A 21,783-nucleotide genomic window follows, 5' to 3' on the forward strand; every position below is an offset into this window, starting at 1 on the left:
TGTCATAGTTTGCCATCTGCTAACCCCAAATTCCCAGTCCATCTCACTCCCTCTCTCCTCCCCCAATACAATACTGTTTTGATTACTAAAGTTTTGTAATACAGTTTGAAATCAGGAAGTGTGATGCTTCCAGCATTGTTCTCAAAATTGCTTTGGTTATTCAAGGTCTGTTAGGGGTCCATAAAACATTTCAGACTGTTCTATCTCTGTGAAAAATATCACTGGAATTTTGAAAGAGGTTGCATCAAATCTATAGATAGTTTGGGAGTATTATGGACATTTTAATGATATTAATTCTTCCAATAAATAAATATGAGATATCTTTCTATTTATTTATGTTTTCTTTAGTTTCTTTCATCAAAGTCTTGCAGTTTTCAGTGTGCAGATCCTTCACCTCCTTGGTTAAGTTTATTACTAATTATTTTTATTTTTATTTTTTATTTATTTATTTATTTGTCTTTTTGCCCTTTCTTGGGCCGCTCCCGCGGCATATGGGCGGTTCCCAGGCTAGGGGTCAAATCAGAGCTGTAACCACCAGCCTATGCCAGGGCCACAGCAACGCAGGATCTGAGCCGCGTCTGCGACCCACATCACAGCTCGTGGCAACGCCGGATCATTAACCCACTGAGCAAGGGCAGGGATCAAAGCCGCAACCTCAAGGTTCCTAGTCGGATTCGTTAACCACTGTGCCAGGACGGGAACCCCCACTAATTATTTTTAAATGTTTTTGATGCTACTGTGAATGGGAATGTTTTCTTTATTTCTTCTTCAGATATTTTGTTCTTTGTAAATAGTCTATTATTTTTCCATTTGTCTGCAATACTCTCTAAGTCATGAGTCAAATTTTTTATATTTGTATGGATCTGTTTCCTGGACTCTTCACTACATTCCATTCATTTCATTGTCTATCCCTGCACTATATACTCCTATTTTTTTTATTTTTTGGCCACACCCACAGCGTATGGAAGTTCCTGGGCCAGGGATCAAATCTGAGCCACAGCTGTGACCTACACCACAGCTGTGGCAATGCCAAACCCTTAACCCACCGTGCCACAGTGGGAACTCCTATATATTCTCTTTTAAATTCTATACTCCGAATGAGTCTTGATGTTTGGCACCTTCTTCAGGAGTAGCTTAAATGTTCTTGGCCCTTTGCTCTTTCACATAAATTTGAGAATCACCTTGTAAAGTCTGATGAAAAGCCTATTGGAATTTTTATTGGAATTTCACTGAATTTTCAGATTGCAAAAGTTGACATTTTTACAGGAATCACTTTCTATCCAAGGACACAGAATATAATTCTCCATTTGTTTGAATCTTTTTATCAACGTTCATTAAAAGTATATCATTCTCTTGGAGTTCCCATCTTGGCGCAGTGGTTAATGAATCCGACTAGGAACCATGAGGTTTCAGGTTCGATCCCTGGCCTTGCTCAATGGGTTAAGGATCTGGTGTTGCCGTGAGCTGTGGTGTAGGTCACAGATGTGGCTCGGATCCCGCATTGCTGTGGCTGTGGTGTAGGCCGATGGCTACAGCTCTGATTAGACCCCTAGCCTGGGAACCTCCATATGCCGTGGGAAGCCGCCCTAGAAAAAAACAAAACAAAAAAAAAAGGTATATCACTCTCTCCACACAGGTTTTTGTTAAATATATTCTTGAGTATGTTCTTTTTTTTTTTTTTTTTTTTGTCTTTTTGCTATTTCTTGGGTCGCACCCGCGGCACATGGAGGTTCCCAGGCTAGGGGTCCAATCGGAGCCGTAGCCACCGGCCTACGCCAGAGCCACAGCAAGGCGGGATCCGAGCCGCATCTGCAACCTACACCACAGCTCACGGCAACGCCCAGATCGTTAACCCACTGAGCAAGGGCAGGGACCGAACACGCAACCTCATGGTTCCTAGTCGGATTCGTTAACCACTGCGCCACGATGGGAACTCCGAGTATGTTCTTTATTGTTATTGCAAATGATGTATTTTTTATTTTTAATTGTAAAGTTAAAAATAGCTATAATGAGTATGTAAACATATATGTACAGTTTAAAGTGTAATTAAAAAGCTGTCACTCACATAACCTCCATCCAGATGAAATAAAACTTTGTCCTATAAAAGTTCCCTGTGCCCACCTCCAATTACATCGTCCTTTCTCCACCCAGGAAATATTGACATTCCTTCCCTCATTTCATAGTTTTACCACCATTGCGTGCAACTTTAACGAATTTAGTTTTGCCTGTTTTTAACCATATACAAACAGCATCATCCTATATGTATTATTTTAGACTTCTCTTAGTCATTTCTATTTTGGGAGATACATCCATCTTAATACATCTAGCTGTTTTTATTTAGTTTCACTAATACACATTTCATTGTATGAATATAAACCATATACATTTTTTAACCTATTCTCCTCTTATTGGGTATTGTTTTACTTCAAGTTTTTGGTTAGTAAAAACAATGCTACTACAAAAATTTATGCTCATAAATAAGATATAAGGTATATTTTCTGTGACACAAGTACAGATATTTTTCTCGGTCAGTGATAGTTAAAATGTGGCACCTAGCCATCCCTGAGACTCCTTTATGACTGCTAGAAGGGTCTCCCTTTTCCAAGTATGTACCTTTCTTTTTTTGCTTTTTAGGGCCGAACCTGTGGCATATGGACGTTCCCAGGCTAGAGGCTGAATCAAAGCTGCAGCTGCCAGCCTACACCGCAGTCCACCACTGAGCTTGGCCCGGGATTGAACCTGCATCCTCATGGATACTAGCTGGGTTTGTAACCTGCTGAGTCACAACGGGAATTCCCCAAATGAGTATCTGAGTTCAAATTTTCTTCATATCCTTCAGCCAAAACAGTATGTCACAACATATTGAAAGCAGAAGCAGATGTGAATACTTACCTGGCAGGAGCAATACCATGATCACAAAGGTGGTTTTCCCAGGGCGAGGCTTATTCAGTGCTCTCTGGATGTTCTGACCCTTGTGATTTCCCAAATGTAGGAAACTCAACTGCATAATTTGTGGTAATGGGGGAAAAAAAAAGAAGATGCACATATGAGAATCTAGCTGTCCTTTCTATTAAGCAAACATTAAAAAGGTCTTCTAAAATGTAAAACAGTAGTTGTTTTATACAATATAGTTACTTTATTAAAAATTTTGTTTCCAATGGGTTTATTATTTTTAAAAATTAATCATATAAATACTGAAAAGTCTTCTGTTTTAACTAGTCAAACAGCAAATAGCTATAACCCAAATAAACATACTATTTGGTGTCCTCCACAATTTTTAAGAGTGTGAAACAGTCCTGAGTTTGGGAACTGTTCTTGTAAGCCATAGTTTTCAATCTGGAGCCGCTATTTAAGGTGTACCCAAGGTATAGATAGTTTAGAGTCTATTTCCAGATCCCTACTTTCTATCTGTCCTGTGTCCTAGCTTCATGGAATTCTTTCCTACCTCCCCCTTAACAAGTGACAGTCTTGCCAGAGTTGTCTTGCCTGACACCTTCTGGTCAAAACAAAAAGTGCCAGCCTCAAAATCTAAAGAACAGATTTCAGCAACTGAGGAGAAAACCCCTGAGCCCAGAGAGGAGCACTTTTTTAGGAAATGATGTTTTACCAATGCCCTGACGCCCCGGAGATCTGCTGTGGGATAAAAAAGGACATTGACTCTAAAGTTGAAGAGTGATTCATGTGAGCCACCCTGACACAGTCATTTATACTATAAGGTTAAAAAAAAAAATCTGTATCAAATAACTTTTAAAGTATTTTCAATAAGTATAATATTTCATTTTTCTTTTTTTGTAGGGCTACACCCGTAGCATATGGAGGTTCCCAGGCTAGGAGTCTAATCGGAGCTGTAGCCACCAGCCTATACCAGAGCCACAGCAACGCAGGATCTGAGTCTCGTCTGCGACCTATACCACAGCTCACGGCAATGCCAGATCCTTAACCCACTGAATGAGGCCAGGGATCAAATCGGCACCCTCATGTTTCCTAGTTGGATTCATTAATCACCGAGCCATGACAGGAACTCCTAACATTCCAATTTTGTGTCATTAATAATTGTTAACTTATAAGACTTGGAGGCTTATAGTCACAAGAAATTAAAATGAAAATTTCAACTTATATAAACATTTTTATTGCAAAGACATAAGAATTGAAAAAAAAAAAAATTTCAAGCAGGAGTACCCGTTGTGGCTCAGCAGAAACGCATCTGACTAGTATCCATGAGGTTGCAGGTTTGATCCCCAGCCTGGTTCAGTGGGTTAAGGATCCAGCATTGCCATGAGCTGTGGTGTAGGTCAAAGATTCTGCTCAGATCTGGCTTTGCTGTAGCTGTGGCTGTGGCTAATAGCTGTAGCTCCAATTTGACCCCTAGCCTGGGAACCTCCATATGCCACAGGTGAGGCTCTAAAAAGACAAAAACAAACAAACAAACAAAAAAAAACCTTTAAAGCATACATATATTAAGATAAAACTTGGAGGCAGGGTGGCTTGGAAATATCAATTCAAGGATAAGCAGTGATATAAACCAGAAATTAATACAACAGGTAGGAGTTCCTGTTTTGGTGCAGTGGGTTAAGGTCCCAATGTTGTCTCTGTGAGGATATGGGTTTGACCCCTGTCCTTGCTCAGTGACTTAAGGATCCAGCATTGCTGCAAGCCGTGGATGTGGCTCAGATCCAGCATTGCTGTGGCTGTATCTTTGGCCACACCTGCAGCTCTAATTGGACCCCAGACCTGGGAATTTCTACATGCTGCAGGTGCAGCAGTAGAAAAGAAAAAACAAAAACAAAAACATAAACCCCCACAACGTTGTAAATCAACTATATTGCAATAAAAGGAGTGATATTGAGTCACGGAGAAGGCACGGGTTTAATTGCTGGCCCAGCACAGTGGGTTAAGGATCCCTTGTTGCTGCAAGTGTGGCATAGGTCAAGGCTGAGGCTCAGATTCAACCCCTGTCCCGGGAACTTCCATATGCTATGGGTGTGGCCCCTCAAAAAAAAAGTGATATAAAATTTCCCATTGTTAAAGAGAAGCTTGTTTATGTATCTTTTAAACGAATGGTGGTATCATTAACATATCGAAATCACTATAATACTTAGATTCTGTTACAGAAAAGAAACAAATTCATGGACATTGAGAGCAGACTTGTGGTTGCCAATGGGGAAGGGGAGGGAGCAGGATGAACAGGGAGTTTGGGATTAGTATATGCAAACTATAGCATCTGGAGTGGATAAGCAATGAGATACTGCTATATAGCACAGGGAACTATAGCTAATCACTTATGAACATGATAGAGGATAATGTGAGAAAAAGAATATATATATATATATATATGTATAACTGGCTCACTTTGCTGTACAGCAAAGATTGACAGAATATTGTAAATCAACTATAATAAAATTTTTTAAATACTTAGATTCTATTAGTTAAATTTAAAAGAATGATAAAAAATCTATGCCAAAACTTTAACATGCAATAATAATATCTTATGTACTTAAATGAAATTTGATGAGAAATTTTAGTTATCAAAATAGAACACTGTGAGGGAGTACATGCTTTTTTTTCTCCTTTTTTAGGGCTGCACCTGTGGCATATGGTGGTTCCCAGGTTAGGGGTCCAATCAGAGCAACAGCTGCAGGCCTACGCCACAGTCACAGCAACTCTGATCCAAGCCGCATCTTCAACCTACTCCACAGCTCACAGCAACACCAGATCCTTAATCCACAGAGCGAGGCCAGGAATCAAACCTGAAACATCATGGTTCCTAGTAGGATTCCTTTCCGCTGTGCCACAATAGGAACTCTAAAGGGGTACATACTTCAAAAAAACCTTTTATCTGGAGTATGCTAGCAAAAATATTTGAGGACTGCTTCTACAGAACACAGACAAACCAGTAGTGGTTTACAGATTTCAACCTAGTGATAGGAAAATAAGACATACACCCGGAGCAGTGGAATGCAGTTGGGCTGGAAGGTGAGGTTACCTGTATTTTATCTTTTACTTTTTGCTAGGACTGGAATAGAGTCCTTATGTTGGTAGTTCATCCCAGATAAAGGAACTCCTTGACCAGCTCCTATCTCTCTCTGACCAGCACTGTGGCCTTGAACCCAGGGCTCTACAAGTTTGAACAGGGGAGGCCTGGCTTGCTCAAGGCCAAGGCATTGATTTGCAGTTATTATGAAACTCCTTTGAAGGACGTAAAGGCAGGTTAGGACAGATAAGAGGAACTGAGAAAGGTAGAAGACTGGATTTGGGTTGTACTCAGTATTTGAAATAAGAGCTCTGACAAGCACTTCCAGGAAAAGACATCATTCAAGAAATATTTAAATTGTACTGGATCTCCCTCATAAACACATACACAAACACACATTATTTTCTCCTTTCTAAGTAACTCAACCCCAAACCCCAGTTCTAGCCCACAAAATGCTCCAGATTACTTTGGAATGAAGACGAAAATAATTCACTTCATCTCCCTTCCCATTCCATCAGTAACTATAGCAGCTATTCTTTTTCAAGGCAGCTATTATAGTGGATCCCAGGGTTGAGATCTTCCTAAAAGCAGAAGAATCCTTCCTGCTTATATGAAAATTGTGTTTCTTTGTCTCATTCACCAGGACAGCAGAGACTGCTAGTGGTCTAACACAATACCTTTCTCCCTTTTTGAGAACTCTCAAACCAGACAAGGTCAGCACAAGAAAAGAAAGTTAAAAATCAATCTCATTTATGAACATACGTGGAAACATCCTGAATGAAACACAGCCATCATTTCCACTTACATTCCATTGGTCAGAACCTACAGTTATAAGACCATATCTAGTTGCAAAGAAGACTAGAAAATACAGTCTTTACTCCAAGCAGCCTTGTGCCTAAATAAAAATTGGTTATAAATTCTCAAGGAGGAGCTCCTGTCATGGCTCAGTGGTTAACAAATCCAACTAGGAACCATAAGGTTGTGGGTTCGATCTCTGGCCTTGCTCTGTGGGTTAAGGATCCAGCATTGTCGTGAACTGTGGTGTAGGGTGCAGATGTGGCTCAGATCCCGAGTTGCTGTGGCTGTGGTGTAGGCTGGCAGCTACAGTTCCGATTCGACCCCTAGCCTGGGAACCTCCATATGCCGCGGGTGCGACCCTAAAAAAGACAAAAGACAAAAAACAAAAACAAAACAAAAAACCCAGAAAACAAAAACAAAACAAAAAAAAATTGACTAGAAAAAAAAAAATTCTCAAGGAAGTCATTTCCCCCTTTCTCCACTCATCAACACATTCAAAATAAACAAGTTTCCTTACTGGCCTCTTGTGTGATTTGCACGTATTCCCCTTTACCCTTGTACAAAGGGTTTAGCATTTTGCAGACCTAGCTTTATAGAAACTATAACTTTGTTGGCCTTCCTGCTTTTCTTTTTTCTTTCTTTCTTTCTTTTCTTTTTTTTTTTTTTTTTTGTCTTTTGTTTTTTGTCTTTCTAGGGCCGTGCTCATGGCATATGGAGGTTCCCAGGCTAGGGGTCCAGAGCTGAGGCCGCCAGCCGATGTATGCCACATTGATTTTTTTTTGCCACCTCAGCAATACAGTTACATAACTTTACAAACATTTATCCCAGGAGGCATAATTGTTTTACTGCTAAGTGTGTCCAGGATATCCAGACACCACTCTGCCCAAGTGGAAGTTCACTCTGGTATTTTTAGAGTTTGTTTAACAAAACTTCAAAGGACAGTTAATTTTCATCTTATACAAACTATTTCGGAGAACAGAAAAGAAGGAAAGTTACACAACTCATTTTACAAGACTTGTTTAAACATGACACCAAAAACAGACAAGGTCAGCACAAAAAGAGAAATTGAAAAGTCACCCTTACTTATAAACATAGGAGGTATTTCCACTAGAATGTTCAGTTAAATAAGCTAATAAGTTCTTTTTTTGTGTTTAAAGCATTGTATATAGACATAAATGGAAAAGTCCTAAATAAAATATAAGCAAACCCAGTCCAAAAGTGAAATGGGGGGAGGGGGCCGGGCACAACCCTTAAAGAATGACACAGCCATTGAGGACATGACAAAAACTGGTTAGAACCAAATAGGTCCAAGTTGGTGGAAGAACTGACTTCCACTGGACCTTAAGCCTCATTATACGAATTTTGTAATACATCAGCATGCTAAATGACAAGCCCACAGGTGCCATGACAGTTTTGAGGCCAACCATAAAAGGCCAAAAAGCGGGAGGTGGCCCAATTCCTGGAAACCCCCACCTCTTCCCTGAAATAGTTGGAATACTCCTCCCACTCATTAGCCTATGAAATTACCCCACCCATCAAAACTTACCACTGGGTATTTCTGGGCCTCTGGCCTGCTGAGATGGCCATACTTTGTCTATTTCTTTCAATAAATATATTTCTTTTCTTTTTTTTCTTTTTTGGCTGCACCATAGGCATATGGAAGTTTCCAAGCCAGAGATCGAATTCGAACCTCAGCTGCTGACCTACCACACAGCTGTAGCAACACTAGATCCTTAACCTGCTGCACTACAGGGGGAACTCCAAATCTACCTCTTACCTATCACTTTGCCTTTCACTGAATTCCTTCTACACTGAGACATAAAGACCCTGAACTTCAAAGTCCTGAGACCAGGTGTGTGATTTTAATTAAAAAACATTTTAATTAAAAGTGGGTTTGGGAGTTGCCTTGTTCTGTGGCCTGGGTTCAATCCCTGGTCTGGGAACTGAGATTCCATATCAAGCCACTGCATGCAGCAACCAAAAAAATCCCCAGAACAGAGGGTTTGAGTCCCAATCTGAGTCTTGGCTGAGTTAAAGTTCCCAACATATGGGTTCAAGTCCCATCTGAGTTGTGTGGTTTCAATAGTATATTTAAAAAAAAAAAAAAGATTCTAGGAGTTCCCATTGTGGTGAGGCGGAAACGAATCTGACTACTATCCATGAGGTGCAGCCCTAAAAAGACAGAAGACTAAAATAAATAAATAAATAAGAGATGACCACTGCATTGGCGGGGGGATGGCCCGTGTGCGTGTTAGCTGAGCCAGGCAATCGCTGACACTTTACTTGGTGCATTTTACTCTGGGTTTCTAAGATGTCACTGTAAGATAAGTGAATTGAACTAGATGATCACGAAGGCTGCTTTTACATTTGATGATCATCAGCTGTCCTGTGGTTATGTGTTAGTGACCAGACTGAAAGAACAGTGAGAAACATGGAAAAAAGGTTCACTGCTCTTCTGGGGTGACATGAGAAATCGCTTCCTTGGGAGGAATGAATTCTGTCATACTACCTAGACCTGGACAAGCAGCCTGACACTTTCTTGGTGTTTCTTTCATATCAAAGTCAGGGCCACTTCTAGCTTTTAATTATGCAGATTTTCAGTACAATATGAATGAGTGTCAGGTGTCTTAGGTAGAGTCCATTTATCAAGAAAGTTTTCTCCTGTTTCTAATCTGTTATGAATGAGAGTTGACTTTTAACCAGTGTGTTTTCTGCATCAGTTGAAAGGACCACGTGGCCTTCTCCTTAAATCTGCTAGTAGGGTGAATTACACAGATAGATTTTCTAATGTTAAACCATCCTTGAATTATTTTAGTTTTTTTCTTTTCTTTTCTTTTTTTTTTTTTTTTTTTTTGTCTTTTGTCTTTTTAGGGCCACACCCGAGGCATATGGAAGTTCCCAGGCTAGGGGTCCAGTCGGAGCTGTAGCTGCCAGCCTGCGCCAGAGCCACAGCAACGCCAGATCTGAGCCATGTCTGCGACCTACACCACAGCTCATGGCAACGCTAGATCTTTAACCCACTGAGCAAGGCCAGGGATCAAACCCTCAACCTCATGGTTTAGTCGGATTCATTTACACTGTGCCCCATGGGAACTCCAAAACGCCTAATTTTAGAGTCATTCTAGTTTAAGGAGTCAACAAACCCTGAGGGGGATCTAGAAAAGAAGGTCCCACTGCAGAGCCCTGAAGGACAGGCCCGTGTGTCTGATTTTGTCGGCTGTGGGTGGCATGACTTCAGTGGGCAGTCATATCATACTCATTGTAGATTAGTGCATTCATTAACACCATCTTGAGGTAGATGGCAGGGTGGCATTCTGGAAGGAGGGTCTGTTCCTAATTCCAACACAGGTATCACTGGGCTACCTTACTGTTGAGGAGAGGGTCCCACTGTAGCAGGGCTGGAATAAAATCTGGAGATGGGGAGTTCCCGTCGTGGCGCAGTGGTTAACAAATCTGACTAGGAACCATGAGGTTGCGGGTTCGATCCCTGCCCTTGCTCAGTGGGTTAATGATCCGGCGTTGCCAGTGAGCTGTGGTGTAGGTTGCAGACACGCCTCGGATTCTCCGATTCCACGTTGCTGTGGCTCTGGCGTAGGCCTGCGGCTACAGCTCCAATTAGACCCCTAGCATGGGAACCTCCATATGCCGGCGGGAGAGGCCCTAGAAAAGACAAAAAGACAAAAATAAATAAATAAATAAAATCTGGAGATGAGCCAACCCTGACTGATTCTGGAATTAAGATCTGCGTGCCAGATCAAGAGGCTGTACAGCAGGAAATCCTGGGGGATCAATGGATCCTGAGTTCCAGCTCTTCCTGGGCTTTTCTTCTCAAGTGGCTCTACCAGGAATCGGCTTAATCAGATGTTGCACCCACTGCCTTTTCTGGGCCCAGGCTCCTATCTGGAGCTTGCTAGGCTTAGCCTTCTCTCTTTTCTGCCACATCAACTCCCCCACTGCTGTATCCATAGCCTGATTTTCAATAAGTGCCTTGGGAAGCTGTAGGTATAAGTGTCTTCCTAAGAAGTCATTACTTTGGCATTTTCCCAAGGGAATGCTTCTGTCTATAAAGAGAAAAAGATATAAAATGACTGGCAGCACACTGTGCAGAAATTTTAAAGCCTCTTGGGGAAAAAAAAAATTCTTAGAGTTATCAGATTATCAACAGATTGAACCTAAGACTTTTTGGGGAACCCAAGATACAAAGAAGAATAAGAGTCTCTTAGAGGAAATCATCTTAAAGATGCAGTCAAAGGGCTTGAAGGAACAAATCAAATGTCAGTGGTAAATCCACTTGTTATTTTAGGCCCCAGGAAACAGGAAGGTAAAGAACCAGATAAAATACAAGAATGCAAGAATGCAGGGGAAACACTACTCATTTTTATAAGGACTTTGCAAACTTGCAGAGTTGAGAAAAGCTTTCAGTGAGGTTAGTTTTATTTATTTATTTATTTTTCTGTCTTTTTGTCATTTCTTGGGCCCGCTCCCGCAGCATATGGTGGTTCCTAGGCTAGGGGTCTCTGCCAGCCTACGCCAGAGCCACAGCAATGTGGGATCCGAGCTGCGTCTGCAACCTACACCACAGCTCACATCAATGCCAGATCATTAACCCACTGAGCAAGGGCAGGGACTGAACCTGCAACCTCATGGTTCCTAGTCGGATTCGTTAACCACTGCGCCACGACGGGAACTCCTAAGGAGGTTAGTTTTAGTAGAGGGGCAGAATCTGCACTCCCAAGGGTTAAAAAAAGAATATACAGGACTCAAGAGACTTGGACACTTATAACTGGCAGCAAAAAACTGAAAGGAGCTCAGTGATCTAATCAAATATCATCAGAAATTTCCAAAAGACATAGCAAGTGCTCTTGCTCACAAACAAAATGAAAGTCAGGTTTTGAGTAATGGTGTTGTGCAGTAGAAATAGCTGGCAAGTGACCAGACTGAGAATTTAAAAAACAGACGATAGATGGCTCACAAAAGGAACCTTTGTTACAACCATCGAAAAAGATAAAGGCCATTTCCAATCTAAACTATATGCCGAATTGTTAGCTCAGCAAGGGCTGGAAAACAGAGAAGTTAGAACATGAGTCTTGCTCCCTTATTTAAGCCAAAGCTCTACTGGAAAATGCATACGAAACTCTGCATCAGAAATCTGATAGTCTTAATAAACTCCTGGGCAGAAAAGCAGCATTCTTCCAAAGAAGCTGTTCCAGGAAGAATAAGAATATGAAGAGAGAGAGCAGAAACATCAGCTAGAGAGTAAGTAAAATTCCATAAGCGGAAAATTCAAGAAGTAGGGGAGGAAGTACAGAAAACAAAGACCTTATGAAACCCAGATTTCCCTTCATGATAAGAAAGGTCATGACAGCTGGCTGGTGGCTAGTACTGCACAATGAGCTCTAGTGAGAAGAGGCAAACTGCTCACCCAAGACAGATATTATTACAAGTGTATCGTAGGATAACACTTTTTCCAAAGTCAGCAAATGTCCAACCAATCCCTGGAAGACCATAACGATAGAAACTTTCAAAGAGATTTACAAATCTACGATCAGTCTTGGGGAGTTCCCGCTGTGGCTCAGTGGTTAACGAATCTGACTAGGAACCATGAGGTTGTGGGTTCGATCCCTGCCCTTGCTCAGTGCATTAAGGATCCGGCGTTGCCATGAGCTGTGGTGTGGGGTGCAGACTCAGCTCGGATCCCGCATTGCTGTGGCTCTGGCGTAGATCGGTGGCTACAGCTCTGATTCAATCCCTAGCCTGTGAACCTCCATATGTCACCAGAGTGGTCCAAGAAATAGCAAAAAGACAAAAAAAAAAAAAAAGATCAGTCTTTTGGCTTACCCTTTGAAACTCGTGAACGCTTGGTTGTGTTTGTTTGTTTGTTGGCCACACCTACAGCCTATGGATGTTCCCAAGCCAAAGATTAAACCTGTGCCACAGCAGTGGCTCAAGCCACAGCAGTGACAATGCCGAATCCTTAACCCACTGAGCCACCAGGGAAGTCCAAGCCTCTATTTTATTGATATTGTATCCACCTGGAATCTCTTTATTCTTGTCTTAATGGTATGGATCTGTTAAAAGTGATCATGTGCCTGTCAACAGTCCCATAGCTGACCCCAGGAGGTCACCGCAAGTATCTGAACTGCTATTTAATTCTTATTTGCATCTTTGTAGAGCTTCATCAGTGTATCTTACCAGGAAAACTCACCAAGATTGATTTCACACATATTCATTTATCCCCAAAATGGTTATTAAGTGTCTTTCATGAGTCAAGGATTTTATAAATATTAGAAATACAACAAAGAACAAGACAAAAATCTTATCTTTGTAGAACTCACACTCTAACAGAATAAATAGATAGGTAAAGGGTAGTCATGGGAGCACCACTTTACATATGGTGATCAGGGAAGGCTGCATAAGGAGATGCCATTTGGGCAGAGACATGAGTGGAGAAAGAGTGAGCTATATGAAGGTCTGGGAAAGATCCTCCCAGGCAGAGGGAAGAGCCAAGCAGAGATGCTGGGCCAGCGAAGGTTTGGAGTGCTGGAAAAACTGTAGTGGGGAAGGGAAGGGCCCTCGCAGAACAAAGGGAAGGCAACATGTAGCATCAGCACCTGCAGGCACAGGGGCAGCTCTGTAACAATGTAACATAACCTGAATCTATGGGCAGATCTGTCCACTCAGAAATTTCAGAATGTATGCTACCTTATAAGGGGGACAAAGGGACCAAAGTGTAAAAGACAACAACAACAACAACAAAATAACAGAGGGTGTAAGACAGCACCCCATAGCAGCCCCTGAGGCTCAGCCTTTGGATATGAATCTGCTGAGCCAGTGCCAGCATGAATAAACACTACTTCCTGGCAAAAAGGCCTCAGTGTCCTGTCTCCCTGTATGTAAGTCCTGCAACAAAACAGCTGGTGTTTCAGACAAAGAGAACTACATGTCTGAAGGCTAAGAACCAAGAGGTGAGAACTGAGAAAGAACGTTCTGTGTTCACACATTTAAGAGAAAATGAGGAGTTCCCGTCACGGCGCAGTGGTTAACGAATCTGACTAGGAACCATGAGGTTTCGGGTTCGGTCCCTGCCCTTGCTCAGTGGGTTAACAATCCGGCATTGCCGTGAGCTGTGGTGTAGGTTGCAGACGCGGCTTGGATCCCACATTGCTGTGGCTCTGGTGTAGGCCAGTGGCTGCGGCTCTGATTCCACCCCTAGCCTGGGAACCTCCATATGCTGCGGGAGAAGCCCAAAGAAATAGCAAAAAGACAAAAAAAAAAAAAAAAAAAAAAAAAAAAAGGGAGAGAAAATGAAATTTCTAATGGCTCCTATACGGTAAGTGGGGGCGGGGGGGGGGTGAAAGGTGAAGGAACCTAACCCCTCACCAGATGCTATTTGTTTTGTTTTTGTTTTTTGTCTTTTTGCCTTTTTTTTTTTTTGTCTTTTTGCCATTTCTTGGGCCGCTCCCACGGCATATGGAGGTTCCCAGGCTAGGGGTTGAATCGGAGCTGTAGCCACCGGCCTACGCCAGAGCCACAGCAACGCAGGATCCAAGCCGCGTGTGCAACCTACACCACAGCTCACAGCAACGCTGGATCGTTAACCCACTGAGCAAGGGCAGAGATCGAACCCACAACCTCATGGTTCCTAGTCAGATTCATTAACCATTGCACCAGGACAGGAACTCCCCCAGATGCTATTTGTAAATTATAAGTCATGTTAAAGAGTTAGAATTTTTTGAGTTCCCTTGTGGTGCAATGGGTTAAGGATCCTGTGTTGTCACTGAAATGGCTTAGGTCGCTGCTGTGGCATGGGTTTGATCCCTGGCCAGGGAACTTCTGAAACTGACAGCACTAACGGCCTGAATCTAGCCAGAACACAGATTGGGACTTGAACCCACATGGGTTCAGGGCGTTAGTACTGCCAGATTGGGATTTACACCCATGGTTTTAAATTAGAATCACTCACCCTGTGTCTGGACTCACGGAGGTTCAGGTTCTTCATGTCTCCACGCAGAGGGAATTCAGTGAGAGACAAAGTGATAGGCAAGAAATAGATTAAGATAGGACGCTTGTGAGAGATGCAAGTGGGCAGGCACAGAAGCTCTGCCCTGAGGATCTGGTGGGTACAGTTTTATCCTCTAAGGGGCGTGGGGGTTGGAAAAGCCTGCCTCTTCCCTTCTGGGCGTATAAGCTCCTCCTTAGTATCTGGTAAGGTGTGTATTCAAATCAGCAAAGGGTGGTCCTCAAACTCTTGCCCTTGGTCTGAATCTGAATGCAGGCCTCATCCCATCCCATACCCAAAGACCTAAGGCAATTCTCGTACTTCCACTAGTCAAGCAAGCCTGCCTTGTTCTGATGGCTTTTCTGAGCAATTTATTTGCTTATAGTGATCTCCCAATATCCCCTAAGTTTCTCTCGTTATCTGTGATCCTTTATTGGGACTTCTAAAACTACCTGTGTCTACTCCATCCCTATCACTTCCACATGCTGCAGCTTGGCCAAAAAAAAAAAAAAAAAAAAAAAAAAAAAAAAAAAGAGTTGGAACTTTAATAACATTACTATCATATGTTGAGTCCTTACTACATGTCAGGCAATGTAATGAATCCTTTACTAGGATTTTCTCACTTGATCCTCATAAAAATCCTTTGAGTTAAGAATCAGTGTTATTTCAGAGTTCCCGTAGTGGCTCACCAGAAACGAATCTGACTAGTAACCATGAGGACGTGGGTTCGATCCCTGGCTTCACTCAGTGGGTTAAGGATCCGGTGTTGTGGTGAACTGTGGTGTGTGGTCACAGCGCTGATTAGACCCCTAGCCTGGAAACCTCCATATGCTGGGGGTGTAGCCCTCAAAAGACAAAAAACAAAAACAAAAACCCAACAAACACCTGAGGAAATCTGAATAAAATATGGACAATAGTAATAATAATAAAAAAAGATAATTGAATCTCAGTAAGAACAGTGAGCTCTGTGGTACTTTAATTTGCATAACTCCATTCTCTCCCAAGCTCTGCTGTAGCCTCACAACTTTAGCAACTATGAAAACCAGAAATCTAGCAACCACCATGTGGGATAGTATAGGTTTGGAGCTTCAAAAAAAGCCCTACCCCAGCAAACTGTCACTCTTTGACTTATCTGGCAGCTGCCTGAAAACCTCCATTTTCAAGACTTGTCTCTATTTAACTTAAGAGCTCACAGTATGAAGATACCCTATCCCTGAGGCTAACAGCAGCAACTGTTTATCATTACAGCTGCCTGAGGTGGTTATACCAGTCAAGGCTAATGAGAGGCTGACCAAAAAACTGAAATGGAAAAACTGGGGAATGAGAAATTCAAAAGGGACTTTGAAAAGCAAAGGCACATTCCTAGGAATCTAGAAAGCCATGCTTATAGAAATGACTGAATGAGTGACACAAGTCAATCAGAACAACTGGGAAATGAGCACCAGGGAAGAAAAACAAGGGGAAAAGAAAGTCCCAATTCATGGAATGCTTATTGAGTGCCAGATGCTGTGCTCCACGCTGACAATATCCTGTGTCATGGGTACATATAATCGCAATCCCCATGTAACAGCTGAGGCTCCGTGAGACTAGGTAATTGACCAACGTTGCAGGGTTGGTACGTGGCTGAGTTGGGATTTGAACTCAAACTCGGGCTGTGTAACGTCAAAGCCTGTTCTGGGTCTGGAGGTCTGGAATGGCCAAGAATGTAAAATGCTGCTGAGAGGACTAGACGATAAAGCTGTAAACCTGTCCTTTGGATTTCTCAACAAGGAGGTCTTTGAGGAACTTCTTAAAGTACTGGAGCCAGAAGGCAGACTCCAATGGTTTGAAGCATGAGTAGGAGTGAGGAAATGGGAATAGTGTTCAGCCCTTTGCTTGGAAAGACAAGAGAGGTGGGGTGAGGATGCCGTGTTCTTTTTTCATTTTGTAGAGATGTAAATAGTGCCGTGTAGCTGGTAAAGAGCCTGGTCTCTCAGGAGGTGAAAAGGCCTGGCATCCTAGGTGCAGAGGAAGATGAGCAAGAAAGGAAGAAGGGGATGCTAATCCTCATAAGCAAGACAGCTGAAATCTGACATCTAGAGTCAAGCTGCTGGAGTTCCACTTAGCTTGATTCTTGGATCGATTTCATTGTTTGCCCGTTTTGCTTTAGAGACAGAAGCTTGTCTTTAAATATTAAGAAACGAGGCAGAATTGATGACCAAGAAACATCACAGTGAAGGAAGATTAATTATTTACATCCTCCAGGTCCTCTGCAATTCTTTTAATGCGGTTATATAATCATTAGTCTTATTAATTACCATAAAAGCATGCCAGTGTTAGGTTTACAGCATATCATCTTGACAATCTGTCTTCAGAACATCCTAGGGATCCTCAAACACCATATGCAGGAGTTGGAAACTGCTTGTTCTGATTGGGCAAGCAGTGAGCTCTAACTGAAAAACTCGGGCAAGTAAGACTCGAGATCTAATGTACAAGTGTGTTGACCGTACTTACTAATATATACTTACTAATACTGTATTGAACCTGAAAATACGCTAAGAGAATAAATACTGGGTGCGCTCATTGGGCAAAATGCTAACTATGTAAGGAAATATGTTAATTAGCTTGATTGTAGTAATTATTTTACTATATATGTATATCAAATCATCACGATGTACACCTTAACCATATATACAATTTTAATTTTAAAATATATAAATAAGGACATTCCCATTGTGATGAGGCAGAAAGGAATCTGACTAGTATCCATGAAGATGTGGGTTCGATCCCTGGCCTCGCTCAATAGGTTAAGTATCCAGCATTGCTGTGAGCTGCCGTGTAGTTCTCATACGTGGCTCGGATCCCAAGTTGCTGTGGCTGTGGTGTAGGCTGACAGCTGTACCTCTGATTCCACCCCTAGCCTGGCAACCTCCAAACGCCACACCTGCTGCCCTAAAAAAAAAAAAAAAAAAAGTACGGATCCCTGGGTTCCAACCCAGATACTATATTCAAATATAATTTACTGTCTTTTAATGGTAATTTTTTCCAGTTCAGGATTCAGCCCAGAATCACGTTGCATTTAGTTGCATGCCATTTAATTCCTTTTAAACAGGTCCAGTCTTTGCTTTCATGACCTTGAGGGTTTTTTTTTGAAGAATATAGTCCATTTCATAGAAAGTCCCTCGATTTTTGTTCTTCTGATGTTTTCTTGTGGTTATATTCAGATTATACATTTCTGGCCAATTTTTGGTGATTATGAATAAAGCTGCTATAAATATTCACATGGAGCTTTTTTTTAATTTTTTTTTTTTTTTTTTGCTTTTTAGGGCTGCACCTGCTGCATATGGAGGTTCCCAGGCTAGGGGTCCAATTAGAGCTACAGCTGCAGGCCTATGCCACAGCGACAGCAACTCAGGATCTGAGCCGTGTCGGTGACCTATACCACGGCTCACAGCAACGCCAGATCCCTAACCCACTGAGCGAGGCCAGGGATTAAACCCACAACCTCATGGTTCCTAGTCGGATTCGTTTCCGCTGCGCCATGACAGGAACCCCACATGCAGCTTTTTGTCTAAGCCTAAGTTTTTAATTCAGTTCGTTAAATACCTAGGAGCATGATTGCTAGGTCATATGGTAAGTCCATATTTAACGTTATAAGAAGCCAGGAAATTGTCTTCTAAAGCTCCTGTACTATTTTTGCCTTCAAACTAGCAATGAAAGATAGGGTACTTCTTATTTTTGGTATTGTCAGAGTTGTTTCATTTTGTTTTTTTAATATTCAAATGGTATGTCATGGCATCTCATTCATCTGTTTTGCAATTTGCCTTCCATAATGACAAACAATACCAAGCATCTTTTTTTTTTTTTTGGCCACCCTCATAGCATGTGGAAGTTCATGGGCAAGGGATCGAACCCATACCACAGCAGCAGCTCAAACTGCTATAGTGACAACACTGGATCCTTAACCTGCTGTGCCGCAAAAGAAATCCATTTTTTTTGGGGGGGGGCTTTTCTCTTTGATGAAAATCAGTTGACTGTAAAGCTCAGGATCTATTTCAGAGCTTTCTGTTTTGTCCCAGCTATCTATGTGCCTATCCATTCACCAATACCACCCTATCTTGACTCCTATATCTTAGGGTAATACTTTTTTTTTTTTTTTTTTTTTTTTGTCTTTTTGCCCTTTCTTGGGCTGCTCCCGCGGCATATGGAGGTTCCCAGGCTAGGGGTCGAATCGGAGCTGTAGCCACCGGCCTATGCCACAGCCATGGCAATGCCAGGTCCGAGCCGTGTCTGCGACCTATACCACAGCTCACCGCAACACCAGATCCTTAACCCACTAAGCAAGGGCAGGGATAGAACCCTCAACCTCCTAGGTCCTAGTTGGATTTGTTAACCACTGAGCCACGACGGGAACTCCACTTAGGGTAATTCTTAAACCTGCTGAGCCATGAGGAAACTCCCAGAAAATTTTATCTGCCCCATAACTGGTGATGTTAATTTCAATCCCATAGTTAAGGTGGTGACTGCCTGATTTCTTTATTATAAAATTATTATTCTTTCCTTTTGCTATTAATAAGTATCTTTGGAAAGATGCTTTGAAAAAAAGGTGAAAGATTTATACAATCTGAAGAGAAACTAGAGTATGAAAGCTGCTTTGAGATTATGTAAATATCTTGTTTCTCATCAAATTTTCACCCACTGGTTTTAGCATACATTGATAATCCTTTTTGGTGGTGCAGATGGGGTGGATTTCTAAGACATTCGGAAGTTCTCAGGCCAGGGAAAGAACCCGCACCACAGCAGTTAAAGAACCTGCCAGATCTTTAACTGCTAGGCCACCAGGGAACTCCCATAACCCTTGATTAAAACAACTACTACTGGAGTTTCCTGGTGCCATAGTAGGTTAAGGACCTGGTGATGTCGCTGCTGAGGCTCTGGTTGCTGCTGTGGTGCAGGTTTCCATCCCAGGCCCAAGAACTTCTGCATGCTGCAGAATAGGTCTTTTTTTTTTTTTTTTTTTGGTCTTTTTAGAGCTTGCAGCATATGAAAGTTCCCAGGCCAGGGGTCAAATCAGAGATGCAGCGGCTGGCCTACACCACAGCCACAGCAACGCCAGATCTGAGATGCATCTGTGACCTACACAAAGCTGCAATGCTGGATACTGAACCTGCTGATCGAGGCCAGGGATTGAACCTATGTCCTCATGGATACTAGTCGGCTTCATTACCGCTGAGCCACGACAAGAACTCTTGCAGGGTAAGTCTTGATATCAGGTCATGTGAGTTTTCCTACTTTGTTTTTCTTTTTCAGGAATGTTTTGGTTATTTATTCTGGCTCCCTTGAATTTTTATATGAATTTTAAGACCAGCTTGTCAGTTTCTGCAAAAGAAGTAGCTGGGATTTTGATAAAATTGTATTGAGTCTTCAATCAGTTTGCTATCAAGTCTTCAAATCCATGAACATGAGATACTTTTACCTCTTATTTAGATCTTTAATTTCTTTCAACAACACTTCATAGTTTACTGAATGAAGTTTTGCACTTTTTTTAAATTAAAATTTTCCCTGTATACAGCCACTCCCGTTATTTGCAGCAGTTTTGTTCTATAAAGTCACTGCCAACATTGAATTAGCCAATACTGAAATACTGCCTCTAAGGGAAATGCTGACAAAGATTCTTTCGTGTCCCTGGGTCACATTTTCTTCAGTCAAAATGCCATTTGCGGAGTTCCTATCATGGCTCAGTGGTATTGAACCCAACTAGTATCCATGAGGACGTGGGTTTGATTCCTGGCCTCGATCAGTGGATTAAGGATCCGACATTGCCACGAGCCGTGGTGTAGATTGCAGACACCACTCGGATTGGTGTTGTTGTGGCTGTGGCCTAGGCTGGCAGCTTTAGCTCTGATTTGACCTCTAGCCTGGGAACTTCAATATGCCAGGGTGCGGCCCTAAAAGGACCCAAAAAAAAAAAAAAAAAAAAGTCATTTGTATTATATAGGTCTGTTTGCCAGTGTTCTTGTAAAACAAGCCAGTCTCAGCAGCTTTGAAAACCTCTTCTTTCACATAACCCTTTTCCTATATAATACTTAGCAGACATTTAAACATTCTTCCACAGCCCACCCTGCTTCCCATGCAAGTTTAACAGGTTATGGCAGGAGGGTTGGACTCTAGTTCCAGTTCTCATCACAACTAGCTAACTCTGAGCAAGTCACTTAGAATTTCCACTTTCAAACTCTTCAAAAATAAGACTGTGAATAAGAAAATCCCCATGGTTCCACTCATTCTAGAGTTCCAAACTAAAAAAAAAGACAGGATGGGTGGGTGTGGTGGTAATAGTAATTTTAAAGGCCCACAGCACCATCTGGTGGTCAAAGAGAAGAGGCTAGATTGAGGAAAAGGGTTTAATAGATCCATTCAGATACATCTATATTTGGCTTCTTTGAATAAAATCTCACATTTTCGATTTGTCCTCTAAAATGGCTAAACACATTTTCACCAATACCTGTAAAAACAATCATACAGGTCTTTATGCTTAAAATCACAACCTGTGGGAGTTCTGCTGTGGCTCAGCAGCAACAAACCAGACTAGAATCCAGGAGGACGCAGGTTCGATCCTTGGCGTCCTTTAGTGGGTTAAGGATCTGACATTGCCATGAGCTGTGGTGTAGGTCACAGATGTGGCTTGGATCTGGTGTCACTGTGTCTGTGGCATAGGCTGGCGGCTACAGCTCCAATTGGACCCCTAGCCAGGAAACTTCCATATACCACAAGTGTGGTCTTAAAAAGAAAAAAAAAAAAATCACACCCTGCGTAGAATGCCTTATAAATATAAAGTCTAACCCTTGAATAGCCATCGTTACTGAGCTATTATGCTTTGGTTTGAAAAAACAAACACACTAACAAGTAGAACAAGTAGAACAACAACACAAAATAAAAATATATTTCATTATACCAGAATTTTCACATTAAAATTATTCACACATATTTGATTAAGAAAATGACAATATTCAATTATAACCCCCACAAACAAAATAAA

The 21,783-nt window shown here is 41.9% G+C and overlaps 1 protein-coding gene and 1 pseudogene across 1 annotated transcript in view; one reads left to right on the plus strand and one right to left on the minus strand.

The window, feature by feature from the left end:
• Window positions 1-21,783, minus strand: part of SERINC5 (serine incorporator 5) — a 203,092-nt gene that overhangs the window by 146,168 nt on the left and 35,141 nt on the right. Inside the window, exon 2 of the mRNA XM_021084491.2 lies at window positions 2,893-3,001. The gene's annotated coding sequence lies outside the window, so the exon portion shown is untranslated. The remainder of the gene's footprint in view (window positions 1-2,892; window positions 3,002-21,783) is intronic.
• On the plus strand, window positions 2,885-3,068 carry LOC146405609 (U1 spliceosomal RNA; annotated as a pseudogene).

This window comes from Sus scrofa, chromosome 2 (assembly GCF_054392235.1).
Source record: "Sus scrofa isolate SSC_HxYL_T2T_F1_AM1 chromosome 2, Sscrofa_HxYL_maternal_Yorkshire_Landrace_v2.0, whole genome shotgun sequence".
In the NCBI taxonomy this organism is placed as follows: domain Eukaryota; kingdom Metazoa; phylum Chordata; class Mammalia; order Artiodactyla; family Suidae; genus Sus; species Sus scrofa.